At 43.5% G+C, this 22,797-nt stretch overlaps 1 pseudogene; it reads right to left on the bottom strand.

The window, feature by feature from the left end:
* Positions 1-10,175: 10,175 nt before the first annotated feature.
* On the bottom strand, positions 10,176-22,579 carry LOC142846108 (H/ACA ribonucleoprotein complex subunit DKC1 pseudogene; annotated as a pseudogene).
* Positions 22,580-22,797: the final 218 nt, after the last annotated feature.

The raw sequence follows: 22,797 nt of genomic DNA, 5'->3' as shown, positions 1-22,797 counted from the left end.
GGAAATGAAACAAAGGAAGCAGACACCCCTGTCCCGCTAACGAACAGACTATAGTCTTTGGTGTAATAACCATACACGTGCCGGTCAAGGCTGCAGTCAGCTGGCTGTGGAAGAGTTGTGTTGGTGGAGGCAGGAGAACAGAGAGCTAGCTGTCTCCACTGTTCTTCTGATTTTCCTATACATGTGAGAATAATTCAGAAGGAAAGGAAATTACAATTTAACCTGCTGGAGGTTAAATCTACGAAGCGTGTTTTTCTTGGTTTTGTGTTTGAGAAGTACCTGTTACAGACATTGGTATACTGGGCTCCAAGAGATTAGCTCACCAAGGGTTGACCAGGCCCCTTCCTGGCCCCTTGCACCAGTTCTGAGAGCCCACTTCTGCCTCTGAGGAGACTGAATAAGAGGGACCACATCTGTCGGTAGCACCTTCCTGCGGGAGGATTCAGAAGCCTCCCTCTGTGCAAAGGTTTGAATTGAGATGGTGAGAACATGGTATCTTGCCAGAGGCTCTAGTGAGCCATGATTCTGTCAGACCCTTCTGGGACAATCTTCCCTCCTTTTTCTTTGCATTTTCTTGTGTGCCCATCTGTCACTGCAAGGCCATTGCTAATGATGTGTGATGTAGGTACATTACGACCTTCATTAGCTGCTTTAACAGCGGTCTGCTGCTGCTTCTACCTGGTACAGCTTGGCTGTTGCATCCTGCCAGGAGTTCCTGTGAATACCGTGTCTTTAGGGGAGTTTGAGGCCACATACTAACTCAGCTCTCTCCTCCATCTTACTCTCCTGCCAGGATTTAGTTTATTTACTCAGGAATTCTAGATTAGTATCATCTCTCTCCCAAACCTTTAGCTTTTTTTTTTTTTGAGACCAGTTCTTACTACATAGTTCTGGCTGACTTGGAACTCATTATGTAGACCAAGCTTTCCTCCAGCTCACAGAGATCAGCTTGTCTCTGCCTTCTGAGTGCTGAGATAAAAGGTGTGCACAACCACACACAGCTCAACCCTTTAATTTTTGTTTTTAATGAGAATTGTCTCCTCTTGCTTTCCTTAAGCCCTTCCCTTTGCAGCCAGACAGCTTATTACTACCAAGGGTTTCCACTGGTCCTCTTAGGACACTTCACAGGAACCATAGCTATGAGCTTGAATGGCATCGAAGTCTTTCAAGCAGATCAGTATATTTAAATTTTTGGTTATTTTTTATTTTCTGTGTATGAATGTCTTGCCTGTATGTATGTATGTATGTATGTGCACAACAAGCATGCCTAGTGCCCACGGAGGCCAGAAAAGGGGTTATATTCCTGGAACTGGATGAATGTAAACCACCTTGTGGGAACTGGGGACCGAAACTGGGTCCTCTGCAAGAGCAACAAGTACTCTTGCAACTGAGCCATCTCTCTATCCCCCCAAATCAGTATTATTTAGGATGTAAAGCTGGAGTAATGAGGGGCTAGACATTCATGCTTCATGTGTGTTGTTTTATGTGTGTGTGTATGTTGTATGTATGCATTGTGTGTGGTGTGTTGTATTATGTGTGTAGTGTGTGAGTGCTGTAATGTGGTATGTTGTGTGTATGTTGTGATATGTTGTGTGGTGTGTGTGTGTGTGTCTCCTACGTCACCCTCTGCTGATGCTACAGGCCTGTGTCACTGTGTTCTTCTCGGGATCCTCATTTCTCAGGAATAACACCTAAGCAAAGCAAACCAAGTTATCAAGTGAGGTTTGTGCCTACCACTCTCTAACAGCAGGTCAGGCCCATTTTAAGAGAGTTGCGAGAATATTCTTTCAGCAGCTCCTCTCCACCACCCCAGACACCCCATGCACCAAGTAAGATGTGGCACCTCTTAAATGGACCAACCTCTTCTGGAAGAAGCAGGGGTAGAGGGCTTATTATGCAAACATAATAAGGAAGTGTTTATTATGCAAACGGCGACTGAGTTATGTGTCCTTTAAGACTACTAAATAGTTTTTAATTACTGCTATATCAGTAAATCCCATAAATATGCAAATGCAATTAGTTCACAAAATAGGCCTTAAATATCTTTATTCCTCTCCAACAAAGTTCTTTGAAGTTAATCGCTAACTCTCTTTGTTCAGTCCCTTGGCAGTTGTGCTAAAATTGACAAGAATTTTGACAGATGTACATATTCAAGGAGAACCAAGGTTTCTGAACACATCTGGTGAGGCTGGATGGAGGAGGAGAACAGATCAGTGTTCTAACCAAGCTCAGTATCCACTGAGTACATCCCTTCCTGCAATTTATTTTCTGTGCTGTTGCTTTTTCTTTGACTTTTGAGACAGTCTCTGACTATAGGCACTGTCTCATAGTGATCCTCCTGCTTCAGCATCCCTGGATTACAGACATACACTATCTTTCCATTTGTCATTCATCGATTTGTTTATTTTACTTCAGACAAGATCTGTGGAGTGCAAGTCATCCTGAGGATGGCACTGGACTTTGGTCCTCTTGGCTCTGTTTCCTGAATGCTGAGATCCCAGGTGTGCTCCAGCACATCTGTTTTTCGATGATGCTGGGGACTGGACTCCGTGATTTGTGTGTGCTAGGCAAGCACTCTACCAATGGAGTTATATCACAGCCTCCATCCCATATGTAATTTTCATTACTCCATGAAATAAATATCAACTCAACTATTGAGGCCTCACTTCAAATCCAAGGTTATGCTGTTTGATTTCCCTCTAAATAAAAACTTGCATTAAATAAAACATATTTTCTGGTTATTTATTGATCAGTTAATTAACATGGGCAATCCCAGTGGCTTGTGTAGATAGGCACAGTCCTTGGGATACTATTGCCTGAGATTAGAGTGAGTTAAAGGGCAACCTAGGCTATGGTGTCTTTTAGGACATACCCACAGGCCAAACCAATATAGACAATCCCTTTCCGAATTGAATCCCTCTTCCCAGTTGATTCTAGGTTGTGTCAAGTTGACAATTATAGCTAACCATCACACTGTGGATATTGTGAAGGTGGTCCTGTTTGTCTCCATAACTCCAGCACAGAGCCAATGGATGCTCAGCAAATGTTCAGAAGGATGGAAGTAAGGAAAAGTGAACAAATGAACAGAAACGGTATTTTTGGCTTACACAGAAAGAGCATACTTAAAGGGCCTCAGGCCCACACTAAAGACGCTATCTTTTTACCACCATCTCATAAAGCACAGGGAGGTGTTTGGACTGGAGCCAGACTGCTACTGTTTATTGTGCTCAGCAAGCAAGCAGTGCAAAGGGGGATAGACAGGCGCAGGCACAGGTGGATCTGCCTCTCTTTGGGGGTCCACAGCCCACAATTTTGTAAGTCCTTGGAAGTAAGATAGACTCCCCGACACAGAAGGAATTGAGCCAAGTGTGGTAACTCACATCATTAATCCCTGCTGCTTGGGAAGGTGAGGCAGGAGGATTGTCATGAATTTGAAGCCAGACTGGGCTATGTAGTGAATTCATAGCAAACCAGAGCTACCCAGGAAGACTATTTTAAAAAGGGGTGTCATGGGGTGGGGGCTGAGGAGTGGTCAGTAAAGTGCCTGCCAGGTGTGGTGGTTTGAGTAAGAATGGCCCCATAGGCTCATCTATTAGAATGCCTAGTCATCAGGAAGTGGCATTATTTGAAAAGGATTAGGGGTGTGGCCTTGTTGGAGAAAGTGTGTCACTGGGGGTGAACCTTGAGGCTTCAAAAACCCATGCCAGGCCCAGTCTCTCTCTCTTTGCTTATGGATCAGGATGCAGATCTCAACTACCGCTCCTGCCTGCCTGAATGTTGCCATGGTTCCCACCATAATGATAAAGGACTAAATCTCTGAAGTTGTAAACCAGTCCCCAGTTAAATGCTTTCTCTTATTAGAGTGGCTGTGGTCATCACGCCTCATCCAGCAACAGAATTGCGACTTGGACACCAGGTAAGCACTGAGGACTTGAGTTCAATCACCAGAACCCATGTGAAAAGCCAGGCTAGTTATGCAGTCCCACAGTCCCAGCCCTGAGAAGGCAAAGGAGCCCTGAGACTTGCTGACCAGCCAGACGAGCCAAGTCAGTAAACTTCTAGGAGTTTCCCACACTGATAGAGAGAATGGGGAGGAAGGGGGGAGAGGGAGGGAGGGAGGGAGGGAGGGAGGGAGAGAGAGAGAGAGAGAGAGAGAGAGAGAGAGAGAGAGAGGGAGGTGTGGATGTGTAGAGGCCAGAGGAAGATACTGCTTCCTGTGTTGGCACTCCACCTTATGCCCCTGAAATAGTATCTCTCACTGAACCTGAAGATGGGTTATTTTGGGGAGGAGAGGAGGCTGGCTGACCAGTAAGCCCCCAGAAATTATCTTCCCCTTGATCCACATTCCTGGGACAGGGATTATAAATTGGTTTGGCTGTATTTGGTTTTCAAGTGCTAGGGATTTGAATTCAGGTCCTCGTGTTTGTGAGCCATTGTCCCAGCCCTGTTTAAAAAGTTTCTTATCTGGATGTATTAACAGATTTTATTATGACAGTTTTATATATGTATATATTTTTATCACACTCATCCCCCTCCTATTGCCTTCCCACTCTTGCTGATTCCATTTTGAATTGTTTTTGTTATCACTGGGACAAAGTCTCACTTTGTGGCCTAGATCCAGGCTGGCATGGAACTTACTATGTAGTTGTTCTGGCTAATTTTACGTCAATTTGACCCAGGAGAGAGTCATCAGATAGAAGGGAACATCAATTGGGAAATTTTTCTTAATTAGTGATTGATGAGGGAGGGTCCAGAACATTATGGATGGTACCATCCCTGGGCTAGTGGTTCTGGGTTCTTTAAGAAAGCAGGTGAACACTCAGGAGAGCAGGCCCTACACCTCACGTGTGCAGCACAACAGAGCCAGTCTGGTGAACCAGCCTCAAAGCTGTGAGCATGAGAGGGCTGTCCTCACCACTCGAGTCTGTCATGTGGCAGTGTGGGTGGGGAAGAGATACCTCCTTATCCCTTGCCCCTCACTGCCTGCAACAGAGGAGTGAGCTGACTCTCCCTCTTATCAGCTGCAGCACTCAGAAGAGTTAGCCCTGCACCTCATCCGGGCAACACCCTATTGTCAAGGGTGCAGGTGAACCACCTGGAGAACATGAGCATGGAGATCTGGCTGTGTCCCTCATCTGCCATACAATGGCGTAGGTGGAGAGCGGGGAGAGATGCCTCCCCCCTCACTGTATATAATAGGTGGGAGGGCTGGCTCTGCCCCTCACTAGCTACAGCACCTGGGAGGGTGGCCCCTATACCTCTCATGGGCAACATAATAGAGCTAGGCCTGAAGGTGTAGGTGTGGAAGTGCAGACCCCAAGGCTGTAAAAGCAGGAAAACTGGCTTTGCCCCTTGCTTATTGCTTCCAGGGGTGAACTAGCCAGGGTAATGCTGGAGATCTCACCCTGGTGTTAAAGACAGGGGAGAGCTGGCAGACTGACCAACCCTCTAACTACCCTGGCCCAGAACCAGGGTTATGAATTGGCCCACCTCAATATCCACCCCATCTATCTGCTGGAGCATATGAAGGGGTCGGTCCTGCAGGCCCAAAGTTGTAAGACCTCCATGGCATGGGACAACAACAGGATAGCCAAGAGGAATCCCAGTAAGGGCCCAACATCAATAGTGTAGCAGAAACCAGAGGCCTCAAACCAGACCAACGACTCTTTGCAATGAACGCTGTGCAGTGATGGCGCACACCTTTAATCCCAGCACTCAGGAGGCAGAACCAGATGAATCTCTGTGCGTTCAAGGCCAGCCTGGTCTACAAGAAGAGTTCTGGGTCAGCTAAGGCTATGTGCCAATCCTCCTGCCTAACAGCCTGAGTGCTAGGATTACAGGCCTGAGCTACGACACCCAATTTAGAAGCTGGTTTGTTTACTTGCCCAGTACTTCCTTTTCTACTTGAGAAGTGTGCTGGGCATAAACAATGAAAAGGTAAGAAAGTACCAGAGACCTAGGGTGGAGATTGAAGATAAGAAGCTTTCAGAGCTCTTTCCTGACCACTAGAGAAGAGGCAGCCACCGTCCTGAATTCTTTCCTAGCCAGACAGTGGTGGCTAGGGAAGAATTCTTTAATCCCAGCACTCAGGAGGCAGAGGCAAGAGGATCTCTGAGATCAAGGCCAGCCCAGTCTACAGAGAAAGTTCCAGGACAGCCAGGGCTATACAGAGAAACCCTGTCTTGAACCAACTCCTCCCCTGCCCTCCACAAAAGCCAAAAGATGGACAAGTAGATAGGAAGAAGCCAGACAGGGCAGAGGAAAGTGGCCTTTGTACCCAGGCTTGGAGACAATATACCTCTAATCTCAGCCTTTGGGAGACCAATGAGGAAGGATCACTAAAAATTTGAGGTGCGTTTAGTCTATAAAGCAAGTTCAAGGACAGCCTGGGCTACGTTAAGAACAGAAGGTAAGACCCTATCTTGGGTGGGGACAGCGGCTAGGAAGCGGGGGGGGGGGTATAACTCAATAGGTAGAGTAATTGCCTAGCACATATAAACCCTGGGGTCCATCCATGACACTACAGAAGCTAAGAACCTCTTAGCACGAGACAGCAAACCCAGCCCTGAGGTAGTAGAGGAAAGAGGATTAAGAACTCAAAGCCACCTACAGCTACAGAGAGAATTGGAGGCCTTTGCAAGCTATATGAGACCTCAGGGCTTTTTTTTTTTTTTTGGTTGTGTGTGTGCACTTTGTTTTGTGTTTTGTTTTGTTGTTTTGTTTAGAGAGAGTGACCTTTGTCCTGAGTACAGGTAACAGAGTGACAGCAAGATAGTACAAAAAAGAGAGAGAGAGCCTTGTGCCTTCCAGGGGACCACAAGCACATTGTAAATTGTGGACAGATCATTCCAGACTTCCACGAATTGACTAGATTCACAAGTTTATGACACAGAATGCTAATGGGGCTTAAAATAGGAAACCGAAATATTGTATAAGTCTGTATAAGCGCTGTGATTACAATGCTGTCTCCAAAGGGCCTGTAGCAATTACTCTAAAAGGCACAACAGCTGTATTTGTTCCCTCGTTGCCATTGCTGAAATTGACACTGTCATTGCTCCAGGAGGAAGGCTTGGCACTAATGATAGGGGGGCTGACTATGGCTGGAGTGTGACAGACCTCTAGTTAAGGCCCTTACAGACTGAGCGAGGAGTAAACGAATAAAGTGCTCTGAAGCCAGTCTCAGCGATAGATGTAGTCAGAGCGCCACCTTGTGGAGGCCCTTCGGCTTGCTGCAACACTTTCTATGCCATGAGAAAACTACAACCAACCTACGTTGAATTATTTGCTTATCTTGGCTTTTTGAGGGAAAGTCCCACTGTGCGGCCCTGTGTGGCCCCTAACTTGTGGACTCTCCTGCCTCTGTCTCCCAAGCCAACAATGCACCATTTTTTAAATCATGTTTGTTCGTTTATTGAAATGAGGTCTCCTGAGTAAAGGAGGATGACTGTGAGCTCCGGATCCTCCTACAAGTACCTTCTCAGACTGGAATTACAGGCAGTTCCTACCTGCAGCATTAAACTATCGAGTTCATCACATTTACGTGTTTGCTTGCTGTGTGTGTGAGCCTGTGTCTGAGCACTTGCCATAATCTTCATGTGCAGGTCAGAGGACAGCCTTCAGGAGTCGGCTCTTCAACGTGTGGGGCCAGGGGATTGAACTCAAGCTGTCAGACTCCTTGGCAGGTGCTTATAAATGATGAGGCATCCTGGTGACACTAAACTTTATTTTTTTTTAACATAAGTTCTTTGGAATCTTCACATCATGTGCCCCAATTCTGCTCATTCCCCAGTCCTCCTGTGTCTGCTCTTCACCCTTGCAGTGCCCTGCTCCAGCAAAATTAAAGTTAAAAAGAAAAATTAAACCAAATCAATCAACCCACCAACTAACTAAACAACAATAAAAACAGAACAAAAAAAGCCCTCTTGGCGCCTCCATCTTTGTTTTTTTTTAATATTTATTTATTTATTTATTATGTATACAATATTCTGTCTGTGTGTATGCCTGCAGGCCAGAAGAGGGCACCAGACCCCATTACAGATGGTTGTGAGGCACCATGTGGTTGCTGGGAATTGAACTCAGGACGTTTGGAAGAGCAGGCAATGCTCTTAACCTCTGAGCCATCTCTCCAGCCCCCTCCATCTTTTTTTGTTGTTGCTGATGTTTTGTTTTTTTGTGTGTGTTGTTTTTCGAGACAGGATTTCTCTGCGAGCCATGACTAACCTAGAACTAGCTCTTACTAACCTGGAACTAGCTCTTATAGACCAGGCTGGCCTCAAACTCACAGAGATCTGCCTGCCTCCTGCCTCCCTGAGTGCTGGGATTAAAGATATGTGTCACGCCCCACTCCTCACTGGCTCCTCCATCTTTCCCACTTCTCTTGCACTTTCATTTGTCTGAGTGGAAGTGGGAGCTGAGGTATGTCACCCAGCATGCCTTTTATCCATTCAGCTTTCCTTGAAAATGTTCTTTGACCATGAGTCATTGGTCTGGTTTAAGACCTCTAATTCCTGGCACACCACCATCACTGGACCCTAAACTTTATTATATACTATGTTTTTAGATTATTTGAAAGTCATGTTACTCTTCAGTATGTCTCATCACCCTTCTTTTGCTCTTGGGGTTTCCCAGCACGAACCCACACCCGCCTGTCCACTCCAATCCCTTTCAATGTACAGCTGTCAACTAGATACCTACCCCACACTAACCTCTTCATTCTTGCTTCTTCAACTCTTGATTCAAAGTCTTCCAATTTTCTTAAGTGACTTCTTAGTAGTAAAATCACTAAGAATAGGTGGAGCATGAATAATAAAAACCGAGACAGATATTGGGGTTCAACCCAAAGACCAGAAAAGCAAAGCAGCCAAGCCACTAGAGAGTTCTTACCTCTATTAAATCTTCAAACTGAAAAAGAGAGCGAGTTTCTGTCACATCCCTCTTTATATTCCTCTCTAGTGCTGGGATTAAAGGCTTGTACCACTACTACCTGGCCTCTATGGCTTACTAATATACCTGCTAGGATTAAAGGTATGTGCTACCACTGCCTGGCTTGTATGGTTGACTAGTGTGGCTGTTTTGCACTGATCTTCAGATAAACTTCATTTATTAAAATATAAATATTATATTTCCCCTTTTGTCTAAAATAAAGGTTATAATCTAAGAAAATTATATACAATAAGTACAATAACTATATACAGTATATATAGGCTATAAATACATCAACAATGTCTAGTTCATTTGCATCTGACAAATTCAGAGAAAATACTCCATATCTATCTTTGTGAGTCCAAATTCTTGTACCTAATTTTCTTTCTATCATAACTTGCTTTCTGCATCTGGTAAACAAAACTATAACTATCTAGTCTTCAACTCCCTCAGAGACCTAAGAAAGAAATAACATTAACTGAGTAAACAGGAAGTGCCAGAAGCAAATCCCAAAAAATTGTGAGAAATGACAGAAAGAGCTAGCTGCCTGGACTGTCACTCAAAGTTCTTCTGAAACATTGGGGCACCCACCTTCAGTAGACAGGCTTAGCATATTCGACAGACTTTTCTGTGAAACAGGGTATTCTGAAGGGCTGTTCTCCCTTGCCTTGACAATGTTTGGCAGTCACTTTCTTTGTGTCCTGCTTGTCCAAGTAGGACAGGATACTGTCAGCAGTCAAGGCAAGGGCATTTTCTTGCCTGGTGGCTTATTTTTGCCACAAGTAAAGTAAACTCCATGTGGAGTTTCTTCAATGCCCATTATCTTCTCTGAAGTAGATTGGTGCTGCTAGAAGCAGACATATATCACCATCATAAAAAGCCTTATGTTATGAAAACACCTTAAATACCATAGTCTGTAGATCTCTGAAGTGTTTGAAGATGACCTGTCTATCTAATATATATCTATGTTTGACCTTGAAAACATATTTAATGTGACTATAAATTCAATTATAATAGGTGATTAACTACTAACCTGCATTTCCTTATTATCCTAAATAGTTGGTAATAAAAATTCAAGGACTAGAAATTTGCATCATTGTTAAATGAGTTGAATAAGTACAATACTTTGAACAACAGTAAAAACGTATGTATAGTATATTCTAACAAAATTAATTTCAAATTTGTATCTATATACAAAATTCAATCCAATGTAAAACATTTAAAACTAATAGTTGCTTTTTAAAAGTAGATTCAATAATTTACCTTTTTATCTTACCATATCTATATCCTCCCCCTTTTCTTTGCAGAGTAGATTCAATAATCTACCCTTTTATTCTATATTTATATCCTCCTTTTTTCTTTTTAAAACAAGAACCTTGAATCTAATTTCTTTTGTTTAGCTTTTCCCCTAACTGTAACCAATAACAACTTGTAACCAACCCCCCTAAACAATGACAAATATCCATAACCCATTGAATGACCAAAAACCACCCATCCTACCTCTTGAGAATGTGAATGTCATATTCCTTTTTTTTTTAAGGTTCTATACCATTTTATTCAGCAGATTTAATTTTTACAAACATTAAAAAAAGCAAACTAGGAGAGGACTATCTATGGCATTGTTTAAAATGGCCACTAGTAAACAGTCAAAAACAGTGACTAGGCAGTTTCATGTCTGAAGGTATGCTCCCCACCTCAAGCAAGCAGAGGGGTCAGTGGAAAAAACCTGCGTTTCATCTCTTAAAACAGGACAGAACAAGATGGCCACACCCTAACCACCGAGATCACAAGTGGCAGGAAAAGTGTACCAGAACTTTATTCTGTTTGGGTCCTCTGTTCTACTCCCTCAACAAAATGTTTTCTCAGTAAGGCTTTCATTTCTCCTCCCAGCTTGACATAATGCTTCAAGTGGCTTTTACTATTCAGATACCTCTTCCACCACTTTTACTTTCTTCTTCTTTTTCTTTTTGCTGCTATCACTGTCCCCATGCCCAGCTTCGCCCCCACTTTCTGGCACAGTTTTAGGCTTCTTGTCCTTCTTTTTCTTCTTTTCTTTCCCCATCACCTGGGGGACGACTGGAGGGGTCTCGTCACTTTCACTCTCGCTCTCCCGCTTCCTTTTTGTGGCTTTTACTGCAGCCGCAGTTAACTGAGGGGCTTGTATGGCTTCAGCAACCAGTGCCTCCTTGCCAGAATCACTGTAATCAATGTAGTCCTGTTTCCAAGCGGCAGGGGTTTTGTCTGTGGGTTTGCCATGCTTGTCTAGAAGGCCCTGCTTGATCATCATCTTCTTCTGACTTGCCTTTGGACCTAAACCCCACTTACGAGGATAAGTGTCTCTCTCCATGATCACCCTCTTTATCTTGGCTACTATGCCATGATCACAGGTAGAAATCACTGCTGTAGTCATCAATGCAATAGCCATGCAGATAGCTTCCCCCTTGGTGGTAATGACCACAATCTCCTGGTTGACCTCAATGCCATCCTCATATCGGAGAACACCAGGAAGCATGATCTTGGCCCCATAGCATATTGCATTCACTGCACTATCTTTCATAACCAGCCGTTTATGAGATGTCAGCAGCTTTTCCAAAGGGTAAACAACACGCCTCAAGTAAGTCTCATCCTTATGGTTATCATACAGCCACTGAGCATCGAGTACATCATGCATCGTCACCATGTGGTCCTTTTCACTCATGACTCCAGAACGCACCCTGCGAAGTTCCTGCATCTGACCACCAACTCCCAGTAACAAGCCAAGGTGTATGCATAGTGTCCGAATGTACGTGCCAGCTTCACAGCTCACCCAAAAGATTCCTAATCTTCTTTCAGGATCATATTCTATCATTTTGCTCTCGTAGATCGTCCTCACTCGAAGCTGCCTCTTTACTGCAGCAATAAGTGGGGGTCGCTGAAACAGGGCACCTGTCAGAGTTTCTAGGGCCCTAGAAAGCTGAGTGCTGCCTTCAATAGCATTGTGCAGGCGGACAATTCCCACATACTCTTTGCCTGCACTCTGTTGTGATTTTACCAAACGAGTGGCTCGTTCAATACACACAATTAAACAACCAGTCACTTTGGGATCTAGTGTGCCACTGTGACCTGTCTTCTCTACCCGAAGTATTCGTCGGATCCAGGCTACCACCTCATGGGAAGAGGGGTTAGAAGGCTTGTCAAGATTAATGAACCCTGTCCTGATATAGTCTCCAATCTCCCTCTTCAAAGGATTTGAACCACAAGGAATAGGCGTATAGTGTGTTGTCTTTACATTTAGCTTATCAAAATCCTTTAGTAACAAGGGCCACTGAGAAGTGTCCAATTGAGCCACTCTGGATTCTGGTTTGATAAGAAAGTCTTCAGCATGTTGTATTTCAGCTACATCATCTTCTCGCAATGGCTTCCGGTCTTTTTTCTTTTTATGCTTCTTTGGCAAAGTTATTACTTCTGCATCCATCATCTTGTACTGCACGTGTGTCCTGCCCAAGCCACCACCAAGACGTCGTATTCTTAAATTTACTTCCTGCTGTCTGGAAGTGATGGTATCTTTAGGGGATCCTGAAAAGAAAAATTTGAATTAATTGTCAAGTCCTGGGAGAGGTAGCTGTATCATTCGTTGCCCAGGCTCTGCAATAACAGTACAGTGCAGGGCTTGAGTCCTGGCTAGAGTAGTCTGTTAGGCAGGGCCATCTCAGCTAGCCACCTCAAAATTCTTCTGAGCAGTTTGTATTCCAAAGCTGATCTTTAAGTGGTGTCTTTCTATCGTCTCAGAGTAAAGGGCTGTGAAAAAATATACCAATCAAATAGACCTAAGAAACAAGCAGGTGTAGCTATCCTAATATCTAAGAAAATAGACTTCAAGCTAAAATCAGTCAAAAGAGACAAAGAAGGTCATTTCATATTAGTCACAGGAAAAATCCATCAAGAGGAAATTTCAATACCGAACATCCATACATCTATGCCCCAAATACAAAGGCACCCTCCTATGTCAAAAAACACTTCTAAGGCTTAAATCATATATTAAACCCCACATTCCTCTTTCACCACTGGACAGGTCAATCAGACAAAAAAATGAACAGAGAAATAAGAGAACTAACAGATGTTATGACTCAAATGGACTTAACAGACATCTATAGAATATTTCATCCAAACAAAAAATATACCTTCTTCTCAGCACCTCATGGAACCTTCTCAAAAACTGACCACATACTCAGTAACAAAATAAACCTCAACAAATAAAAAAAAATTGGAATAACCCATTGTACCTTATCAGATCACAATAGTCTAAAACTAGAAGTCAACAGCACTACTAATTCCAGAAAACCCACAAACACATGGAAATTAAACAATGCTCACCTGCATCATCAATGGATAAAGGAAGAAATAAAGGGGAAAATTAAAGACTTCCTAAAATATAATGAAAATGACCACACAACATACCCAAATTTATGGGACACAATGAAAGCAGTGTTAAGAGGCAAGTTCATATCACTAAACGCCTACATAAAGAAGCTAGAAAAATCCCACACTAGTGGACTAACAGAACATTTGAAAACTTTAGAACAAAAAGAAACAAACTCACCTAAGAGAACTAAAGGGCAGGGAATAATCAAATTGAGAGCTGAAATCAACAAAATAGAAACAAACAGTCATCAAAAGTCCCCCCCTCCAAAAAAAAGCCCAGGATCAGATGGTTTCAGCTCAGAATCCTACAAGACTTTAAAGGAGAACTAATACCAAGTGCTTTAATCCCAGCACTTGGGAGGCAGAGGCAGGTGGATCTCTGAGAGTTCGAGACCAGCCTGGTCTACAAGAAGCTAGTTCCAGGACAGGCTCCAAAACCACAGAGAAACCCTGTCTCGAAAAAAAAAAAGGAGAATACCAATACTCCTCAAATTATTCCACACAATAAAAACAGAGGGAACATTGTCAAACACTTTTCATGAGGCTACAATTACCCTAATACCCAAACCACAGAAAGACATTAGTAAGAAAGAGAATTACAGACCAATCTTATTCATGAACATTGATGCAAAAATACTAAATAAAATACTAGAAAATCAAATCCAAGAACACATCAGAACCATCATCCACCATGACCAAGTCAGCTTCATCCCACAGATGCAGGGATGGTTCAACATATGAAAATATGTCAGCATAATTCACATTAAAAACAAACTGAAAAATAAAATCACATGATCATCTGATTAGATGCCAAAAAAGCTTTTGACAAAATACAACATCCCTTGCTGGCTGGAGAGATGACTCGGTGGTTAAGAGCACTGCCTGCTCTTCCAAAGGTCCTGAGTTCAATTCCCAGCAACCACATAGTGATTCACAACCATCTGTAATAAGATCTGGTGCCCTCTTCTGGCCTGCAGGCATACATGCAGAAAGAACACTGTATACATAATAAATAAATAAATCTTTAAAAAAAATTACATCCCTTTATGATAAAGGTTTTGGAGAGAGCAGGAATACAAGGAATATACCTAAACATAATAAAGGCAATATACAGTAAGCCAACAGACAACATCAAACTAAATGGAGAGAAACTCCCAGCTGTCCCACTGAAATCAGGAACAAGACAAGGTTCTCCACTATCTATATCTAATCAATATAGTTCTTGAGGTCCTAGCAATAAGACACCAAAAGGAGATCAAGGGGATACATTTCGGAAAAGAAGAAGTCAAACTCTCACTAATTGCTGATGATATGATAGTTTTACATAAGCGACCCCAAAAATTTTCCCAAGGAACCTCTACAACTCATAAACACTTTCAGTAATGTAGCAGGATACAAGATTAACTCAAAAAATCAGTCGCCCTCCAATACACAGATGATAAAAGGGCTGGGAAGAAATCAGAGAATCAACACCCTTCACAATAGCCACAAATAGCATAAAATATCTCGGAGTAACTCTAACTAAACAAGTGACAAGAACTTTAAATCTTTGAAGAAAGAAATTGAAGAAGACACCAGAAAGTGGAAAGATCTCCCATGGTCTTGGGAAGGCAGAATTAACATAGTAAAAATGGTAATCTTACCAAAAGCAATCTACAGATTTAGTGCAATGCCCATCAAAATCCCAGCAAAATTCTTTACAGACCTCCAAAGGACAGTACTCGACTACACATGGAAAAGCAAAAGCCGCAGGATAGCCAAAACAATCCTGTACAATAAAAGAACTTCTGGAGGTATCACAATCCCTGAGTTCAAACTCTACTACAGAGCTACAGTACTGAAAACAGCCTGGTACTGACATAAGAACAGACAGGAGGACCAATGGAACCGAATAGAAGACCCAGATATTAATCCACACTCCTTTGAAGACCTGATCTTTGATAAAGAAGCAAAAAATGTCAAATGGAAAAAAGAAAGCATATTTAACAAATGGTGCTGGCATAACTGGATATCAACATGTAGAAGAATGAAAATAGACCCATATCTATCACCATGCACAAAACTCAAGTCCAAATAAATCAAAGACCTCAACATAAAGCCAGCCACACTGAACTTTATAGAAGAGAAAGTGGGAAGTACACTTGAACACATTGGCACAGGGAACCACTTCCTAAATATAACCCCTGCAGCACAGGCACTGAGAGAAACAATAAATGGAACCTCCTGAAACTGAAAAGCTTCTTTAAAGCAAAGGACACAGTCAACAAGACAAAACGACAGCCTACAGAATGGGAAAAGATCTTCACTAACCCCACATCAGACAGAGGTCTGATCTCCAAAATATACAAAGAACTCAAGAAATTGGACACCAAAAGATCACATAATCCAATAAAAAAAATGGAGTACAGACCTAAACAGAGAACTCAACTGAGGAATCTAAAATGGCTGAAAGACACTTAAGGAAATGTTCAACATCCTTAGTCATCAGGAAAATGCAAATGAGAACAACTCTGAGGTTCCATCTTATACCTGTAAGAATGGTCAAGATCAAAAACACTGATGACAACTTATGCTGGAGAGGTTGTGGAGTAAAGGGAACACTTCTGCACTGTATGGGAGTGAAAGCTGGTACAGCCTCTTTGGAAGTCAGTTTAGTGATTTCTCAGAAAATTAGGAAACAACCTTTCTCAAGACCCAGTAATACCACTTTTGGGTATATATCCAAAGGATGCTCAGTTGTGCCACAAGGACATGTGCTCAATTATGTTCATAGCAGCTGGAAACAACCTAAATGCCCCTTGACTGAAGCAAATGGATAAGGAAAATGTGGTATATTTACACAATGGAGTACTACACAGCATAAAAACATGACATCTTGAATTTTGCAGGCAAATGGATGGAGCTAGAAAACATCATTTTGAGTGAGGTACCCCAGACCCAGAAAGACAATTATCACATGTACTCACTCATAGGTGGTTTTTAAACATAAAGCAAAGAAAACCAGCCTACAAATCATAATCCCAGAGAACTTGGACAACAATGTGGACACTGAGAGAGACTTACATAGATCTAATCTACATGGGAAGTAGAAAGTAGAAAAGACAAGATCTCCTGAGTAAATTGAGAGCATGGGGACCTTGGGGGAGAATTAGAGGGGAGAAGCAGGGAAGGGAGAAGAGAAAAATGTATAGCTCAATAAATATCAATTTTAAAAAAGCAGAAGATAATCATTTGATGGAAATTCATGCTGGCCATATACAAGTAAGCCTGTTTGCTTTTGTTTGAGCTTCTTGTTTGTAGATGTGGCCACATATGACAGTCACCATAATGTTTCAAACACATACTAGTGCCTGTTCCCATTGCCCATGACTTCAGAGGCAGTCAAGATAAGCTCCGGTCATTTCATGTCTATGTATGTGCATGTGTGCATGCACACAGGTTTAAGTGTGTTTGTGTGTACAGGTGTGAATATGTGCCTTCCCATGTGTGCTGAAGCCAGAGATCAACATCAGGTCATTTTTTACTTTTTCTTTTCTTTCCTTCTTTTTTCTTGTTTTTAGTCAGACTCCCTAGCCAATGAGTCCCTGGAGTTTTCCTGCTGCCACCACTGGGAACACACACATACACAAGAAAGTATCGCTATGCTGCCCAGGCTGAGGCTCTCAAGTGTACAGGCATGTACCTCTACACTACTGAGACTCAGGCCTCTATTGAGCTTGTCATGGCTAGGTCCTACATTTCCCCCTTCACAAGTACCAATGACAGGACCTAATTATGGGTCCTGCTTGCACACAGGTTTAAAGAGATAGCATTGGGACCTAAGAACCAATAATTAGCTACTTCCTGTAGGAATTGCACAATGGCCAGCTCAGTCTCCCTTCGCACTTAGGGCTAATCCAACACCAAAATGGTTCAGCTGAGGTCATTACCCTATCTTGTAAGCCAATCTCTCCTTCTCTTCAATCTTGCTTCTCTTCCTTCTCTCTTGATCCCCAAAACACCCCTCAATGGGATTTCCTTACATGCAGCCCTTTGTTTACTGTTGATAGAAACTGAGGCCAACTGATGCCAATGGCGATCCATGATGACAGATGTCAAGATGTTGGACAACCTAAGGTCTGACTAGCAAAAAGATGCCATCATTGTTAATACTGTCCACACCAAGAAGTAGAACTCTTCCAGCTTTGCTGGTGTTGCATTAGAACAGTGTAATGGGAAAGAAATGGGTTGCTAGCTAGTGCAATATCTTAGATATTTGAGGTTGTTTGTTGTATTGGTTACTGTTCCTTTGTTCTTCTGTTTCTGTTTTATTTTAGATAGTCTGGCTTCAAAATTAATAACTGAGGGGGGGGGCTGGAGAGATGGTTCAGTGGTTAAGTGTACTGACTGCTCTTCCAGAGGACCCGGGTTCAATTCCCAACACCCACATGGCAGCTCACAACTGTCTGAAGATCCAGTTGCAGGGGATCTGACACCTTCATACCAATGCACATAAAATAAAGTTAAATAAACCATAAAAAATATTTTAAAAAATTAATAACTGAGGATGACCTTGAACTTCTTTCTTCCACTTCCTGAGTACTGGGATTACAGGAGTGGTCTTTAAAAGACCTTGAGTGTCCTGGCTTATCTTGACTAAAGCTCTGAGAAAAAAATAAGGAAAAACAGAAAACGATTAACCAAAAATTAAATCTATGTGTGAATTCAGAGAGTGTTCAAGGTACTCAAAGGTAAATAAAACTGAGAACAGGGACTTCACCAGTGAAATAGCTGTGCACAGAAGTCAATTTCCCAGCAGAAAATGGTTGTTAAGTGCTTGCTCTTTAAATGCCAATTCGGTAAGATCTTCCTTTTAATTAGAATGTTTGAGTCATTAATATTTAAAGTAATCATTGACATTAACAGATTCAGATCTCTCATCTTATTATCTGCTTCCCATTTGGTTTGTTTGTTTTGTTTTGTTTTTTAAGACGAGATTTCCCTGTGTACCCCTGGCTGTCCTAGAACTCTCTGCAGACCAGGCTGGCCTCAAACTCACAGAGATCTGCCTGAATCTACCCCCCAGGTGCCGTAATTAAAGGTGTACACCACTACAGCCCAGCCCCAGATTGCTTCTCATAGCTTTTGTTTCTTCTTCCTTTTTTGCTTTGCTTTATTTGTTTTTTTAGATAGGTTGACCTCAAACTCAAACACAACTGATGATGACCTTGAACTTCTGATTCTCCTTTTCCCACCTCCTTAGTGCTGGATTACAGGCAAAGCACACCTTCACGCCCCATGTAGGAGACGCTGGAATTTGAACCCAGGGCATCTGCATACTAAGCAAACATTCCAGTGTACCTCCGCCTTGTTTATATTGTGCTAAGAATCAAGGCTAGGACTTCCCACCTGCTAGGTAAGGCCCCTGCTAAAGGAACTATATTCTGAAACTCCTGCCTTTGATTTTACATCTCTATCTTCATTACTTATTAGTAATAATATTACTTATTATTACTTATAGGTTTTGCCTTTTTATTTAGTAGTTATTGAGATTCATATATGCACTCTTTTCCGTTCCCTTTCCTTCTTTTTTGAAGCAGGGATTTAATAAAGGATGACCTAGTTTAAGTAGCCCACCCACACCAGCTTCAAATTTGCAGTAATCCTCACGCCTCTGCATCCTGAGTACTGGGATCGCAGGGTGATGGCACCAGCCAGCCATTCTCCACCGTCTTCTAGCACAGGTGGGTCTGGTTTATAGTTTTCTGTCTTTCTTATTGGCTTCCATTCCTTCCCTCACTCTGTGTGTCTGTTTTGAAATCTTGGTTCACAGTTTCTAAAGCCAGAGAAGCCTGGATGCTTTGCTATAAGAGTTCCAACCAATAGTCATACTGTGACTGCAACCTGCTGTTTCTGAGTAAAGCTACACACACCCTTTGTAGAACTTTGGTTTCTGTTTTGATTTCCTTTTCAAAACTGTGGTTGATCTCTGGAGCCTTTGTTAGCCTCTAGGCAGATACTTTTAGGGGTAAACACCCATGCTTCAGAGGTAGAGTATAGGGAGAGGAAAGACTGCTGCCCCAGTAAAGGGCTGCTTATGGAACCTTCAAAACAGTCATTGTTATTTCAGATAACAGCCTCCCGAGAAACAAGGAGTCAACTAAAAATAGCTGGTTCATTTGGATTTACTCTTTTTGAGTCCTAGGATAAACTTTGCACATTATAATACGAAATTCTCCACCCAGAGGCTTTCCTGTCTGCCTGAGTGTGTGTGTGTGTGTGTGAGAGAGAGAGAGAGAGAGGGACACATAGAATTGTTATTATCACATCTATTCATTTTTTGAGGAGTGTGTGCGATTATGTGCTGTGTGCCACAGCAAGTGTCTGGAGCTCAGAGGACAGCTTGCAGGGGTCAGTGGCCTTCCATCATGAGAGTCTTGGGAAAACTAGCTTCCTCAGGCTTGGCAGCAAGAGCCTCTCCACAACTGAGCCATCTCCCCAGACCCCTGCCGTTATTTTGAACAGGTTATATGAGTTCAATCTGAGCATTCCCAGGAATGTGCTCAATTCTGAACGTGATGATGTATTTTTCCAATCTAAGGGTGTATATTTTTCTCCAATAAAAGCCTGTTCCTGCCAGGCCAATGGCACAGGCCTGTGATCTCAGCACTGCGAGGCTGGAGCAGTAGGAGTAAGAGAGGCACGCCAGCCTAGAAATCATAGTGACACATTCTCCTAAGAACAACTTAGTCCATAGAGACCTTTGAACTCCGGAGTCTATCTTTCTTGCTTGCTGCCCTTTGTCCATTCTTTATGGAGATAGGCTTTTGTTTATTTATCCCAGGCTAGCCTGGACTTACTATACGGTTAGCCTTAGTCTCGTCCCAAACTCACATCAATTCTCTTACCTCAGTCTCCCAAGTGCTGGGATATTAGTATGCACCACCACATCCAGGCCTCCTTTCATTCTCAACTCCCCAACTCCCGTTTTTGGTTTTGGAGACAAGAGTCTCACTGTGTAACTCTGGCTGTTCTGGAGCTCACTACATAGACTAGTCTGGCCTTGTACTCATAAGGATCCATTTGCCTTTGCCTCCTGAGTGCTAGGATTAAAAGCATGGGCCATTATGTTCCACCTCTAATACATGTATATTCTGTGTTTTAACCATAGTCACCTTTTATCCTCTCTTATCCCACTCCCACTTTACAACAAGGCTTCCTCCTAATTTCATGTCTTATCATTCTTTCAGTGATATTGTGTGACACTGTTCCTAGGGAAATAAGAACAAATATCTCCTCACGCCAGATAGAGAACTGATGCCAAGTCCAACTTGGCAAACCAATGAGTTTTATTGGGGCTACTTAGAGAAGTGTTGGTGAGGGACACTTATAGGAGCAGAAATAACTCACAAATAAAGCCCATGCCAACGTGGGAGACCCTTCAATAAAGCTGGAAACCTTAAACACCACACAAATTGCAGGCAGCCAGACAGTTGGAGTGGGTCTCTTTCCAGGTAACCGAGCCTCTTCTAGGCTGTTCAGTTTATCTGAGAGCATCTCTTAGTAGTTCTTACTGTTTTTATATGCTTGGGGAGGGAGGAATTCTAGTGATGTATTGTTTGTATTTCAATAAGTAAATCTTGCCCGAAGACCAGAGGCAAAGCTACCAGGTCATTAGAGGTCAGGCAATAGGGACACATACCTTTAATCCTAGGATTTGGGAGACAGAGTCAGGTGGATCTTTGTGAGTTCAAGGCCACCCTGGGCTGCGTGCAAACAATGCAGGAACAAATCCAGGAGGGGGATTTGTTTAATCTCAGTCCTAGGGAATTATACACCTTTAATTCCAGCACTAGAGGGAATATAAAATGAAGGAGAGAGAGGCTTTGCCTAGTTTACGGTCGCCCAGCCTTGGAAGAGATCAGACTTCTCTAGTGACTTGGTTGCTTTGCTATTCTGGTTTTGGGGTTCAACCCCAATTTCTGTCTCTGGGTTTTTTGTTATTGGTGCTACAAGGGACCTAGTGGATCTGGTCAGTTTCAGATCGCTTTTGAAGAGACCTGAAACCTTTGAGTTGTTTACTTTCCTGAACTTAAGGAGCCACCTCCAAAGTAGGTTTAATTTGGAGGAAATCGCTTCAAAACAGTGACTCGCTGATCTTTGACAGGATTTCCGAAAGGTGCATGAATACCTAACTGTGGCTCCACCTTGGGGGCTGGAGAGTTGACTCTGTGGTTAAAAGCACATACTGCTGTTGCAGAGGCCCTGGGTTTGAGTCCCAGCAACCATATCAGATGGTTTACAATTGTTAAGGCACCTACTGCTTTTTTCTTTGGTTCTCCATCGTGTGCAGACACTTGAAGCACCCCATTTTGATTGTGTAAGTCAACCTAACTAATCCCTTAATAATTTTATAAAGTCTAATGGTTCTATTCCTCAGAGAGTCCTAACGATGTACCTGGTAAACAAAGGTCCAGTCACATAGGAGGCTAAGGCAGAAGCACAGAACGTTCAAAGCCAGTGAGGGCAACTTAATGAGACGGTCCCAAAGTAAAACATTGCTAAGCATGATAGACTTAACATCATACAAGACCAGGTGGAGACAAAGGATCAAGAGTTCAAGGCCAGTCTTGGCCACTACAGAGGCTAGTATTAGTTTCGTGAGACCCTGTCTCAAAATTCCAAGCCTAAACCACCACCAATAAAACCCTCCTTCTAAACATTAAGATGGGCGGGGATGTGGCTTAGTGCAGTAGGCTCAACACAGGTTACACATACAGGGAAAACGGAAAATTAGAACATTTGGCCACTCTATTTAGGATTAAGGACACCATGCTGAGCTCTACGAGTCATTTGGCCCGCTCGGTTGTCTTTGCAGAAATCAATGGAGTCAGCCTAGGTCTCCCTTAGCGTCCCCAAACTAAGAAATGGCTAGAAAGCCTGGTTTGAAGTCTGTCAGCACAAGGAACCCAGCACCCTCACAGAGCCTATGGGGGCCTGGGGCCGGGCCGGACGCAGACGCAAGGGTCAGTCAGTGAGGATGGAGAAAGAAGGAGTCTCGGAGACCTACCTCGTCACCCACTTCCTGGGCACCAAATACGGAAATGGCAACCGCGGGCTCCGCCACGCTGACCCGCTACTCAGTGCCCGGCTGCGGTCACGTGGGCTGGAGCACGCGGAGACGCTCGGTCCTGAGCTCACGCAAACGAAGGAGGGTGGGCGGGCGTGTGGGTGAGGCCTCCGGCGCGCGCTGCGGGCGTGAACAGGCGGCGTGGGCGGGGCCTCAGGGGGACCACGGGTGTGAGGGTGGAGCGTGTGGGCGGGGCCACCGGCACAAGCTGCAGGAGGGGTGGGAGCCAGCGGATGGGGGGTGGGGAGGACGTCCTCCTGCGCGCGCTGTGGGCGGAGCCTCGGCCGCGTGCTGCGTGGGGGGGTGGGGGAAGTGTTGGCGGCGGGCTGGTGTGGGCGGGGCCTCTAGCGCGCCTGGGGCGGGGG

The sequence above is a fragment of the Microtus pennsylvanicus genome, chromosome 3 (genome assembly GCF_037038515.1).
Source record: "Microtus pennsylvanicus isolate mMicPen1 chromosome 3, mMicPen1.hap1, whole genome shotgun sequence".
NCBI lineage: Eukaryota > Metazoa > Chordata > Mammalia > Rodentia > Cricetidae > Microtus > Microtus pennsylvanicus.
Note: the sequence above shows the minus strand (reverse complement) of the source record. Positions and strands in the feature narration are given on the sequence as shown.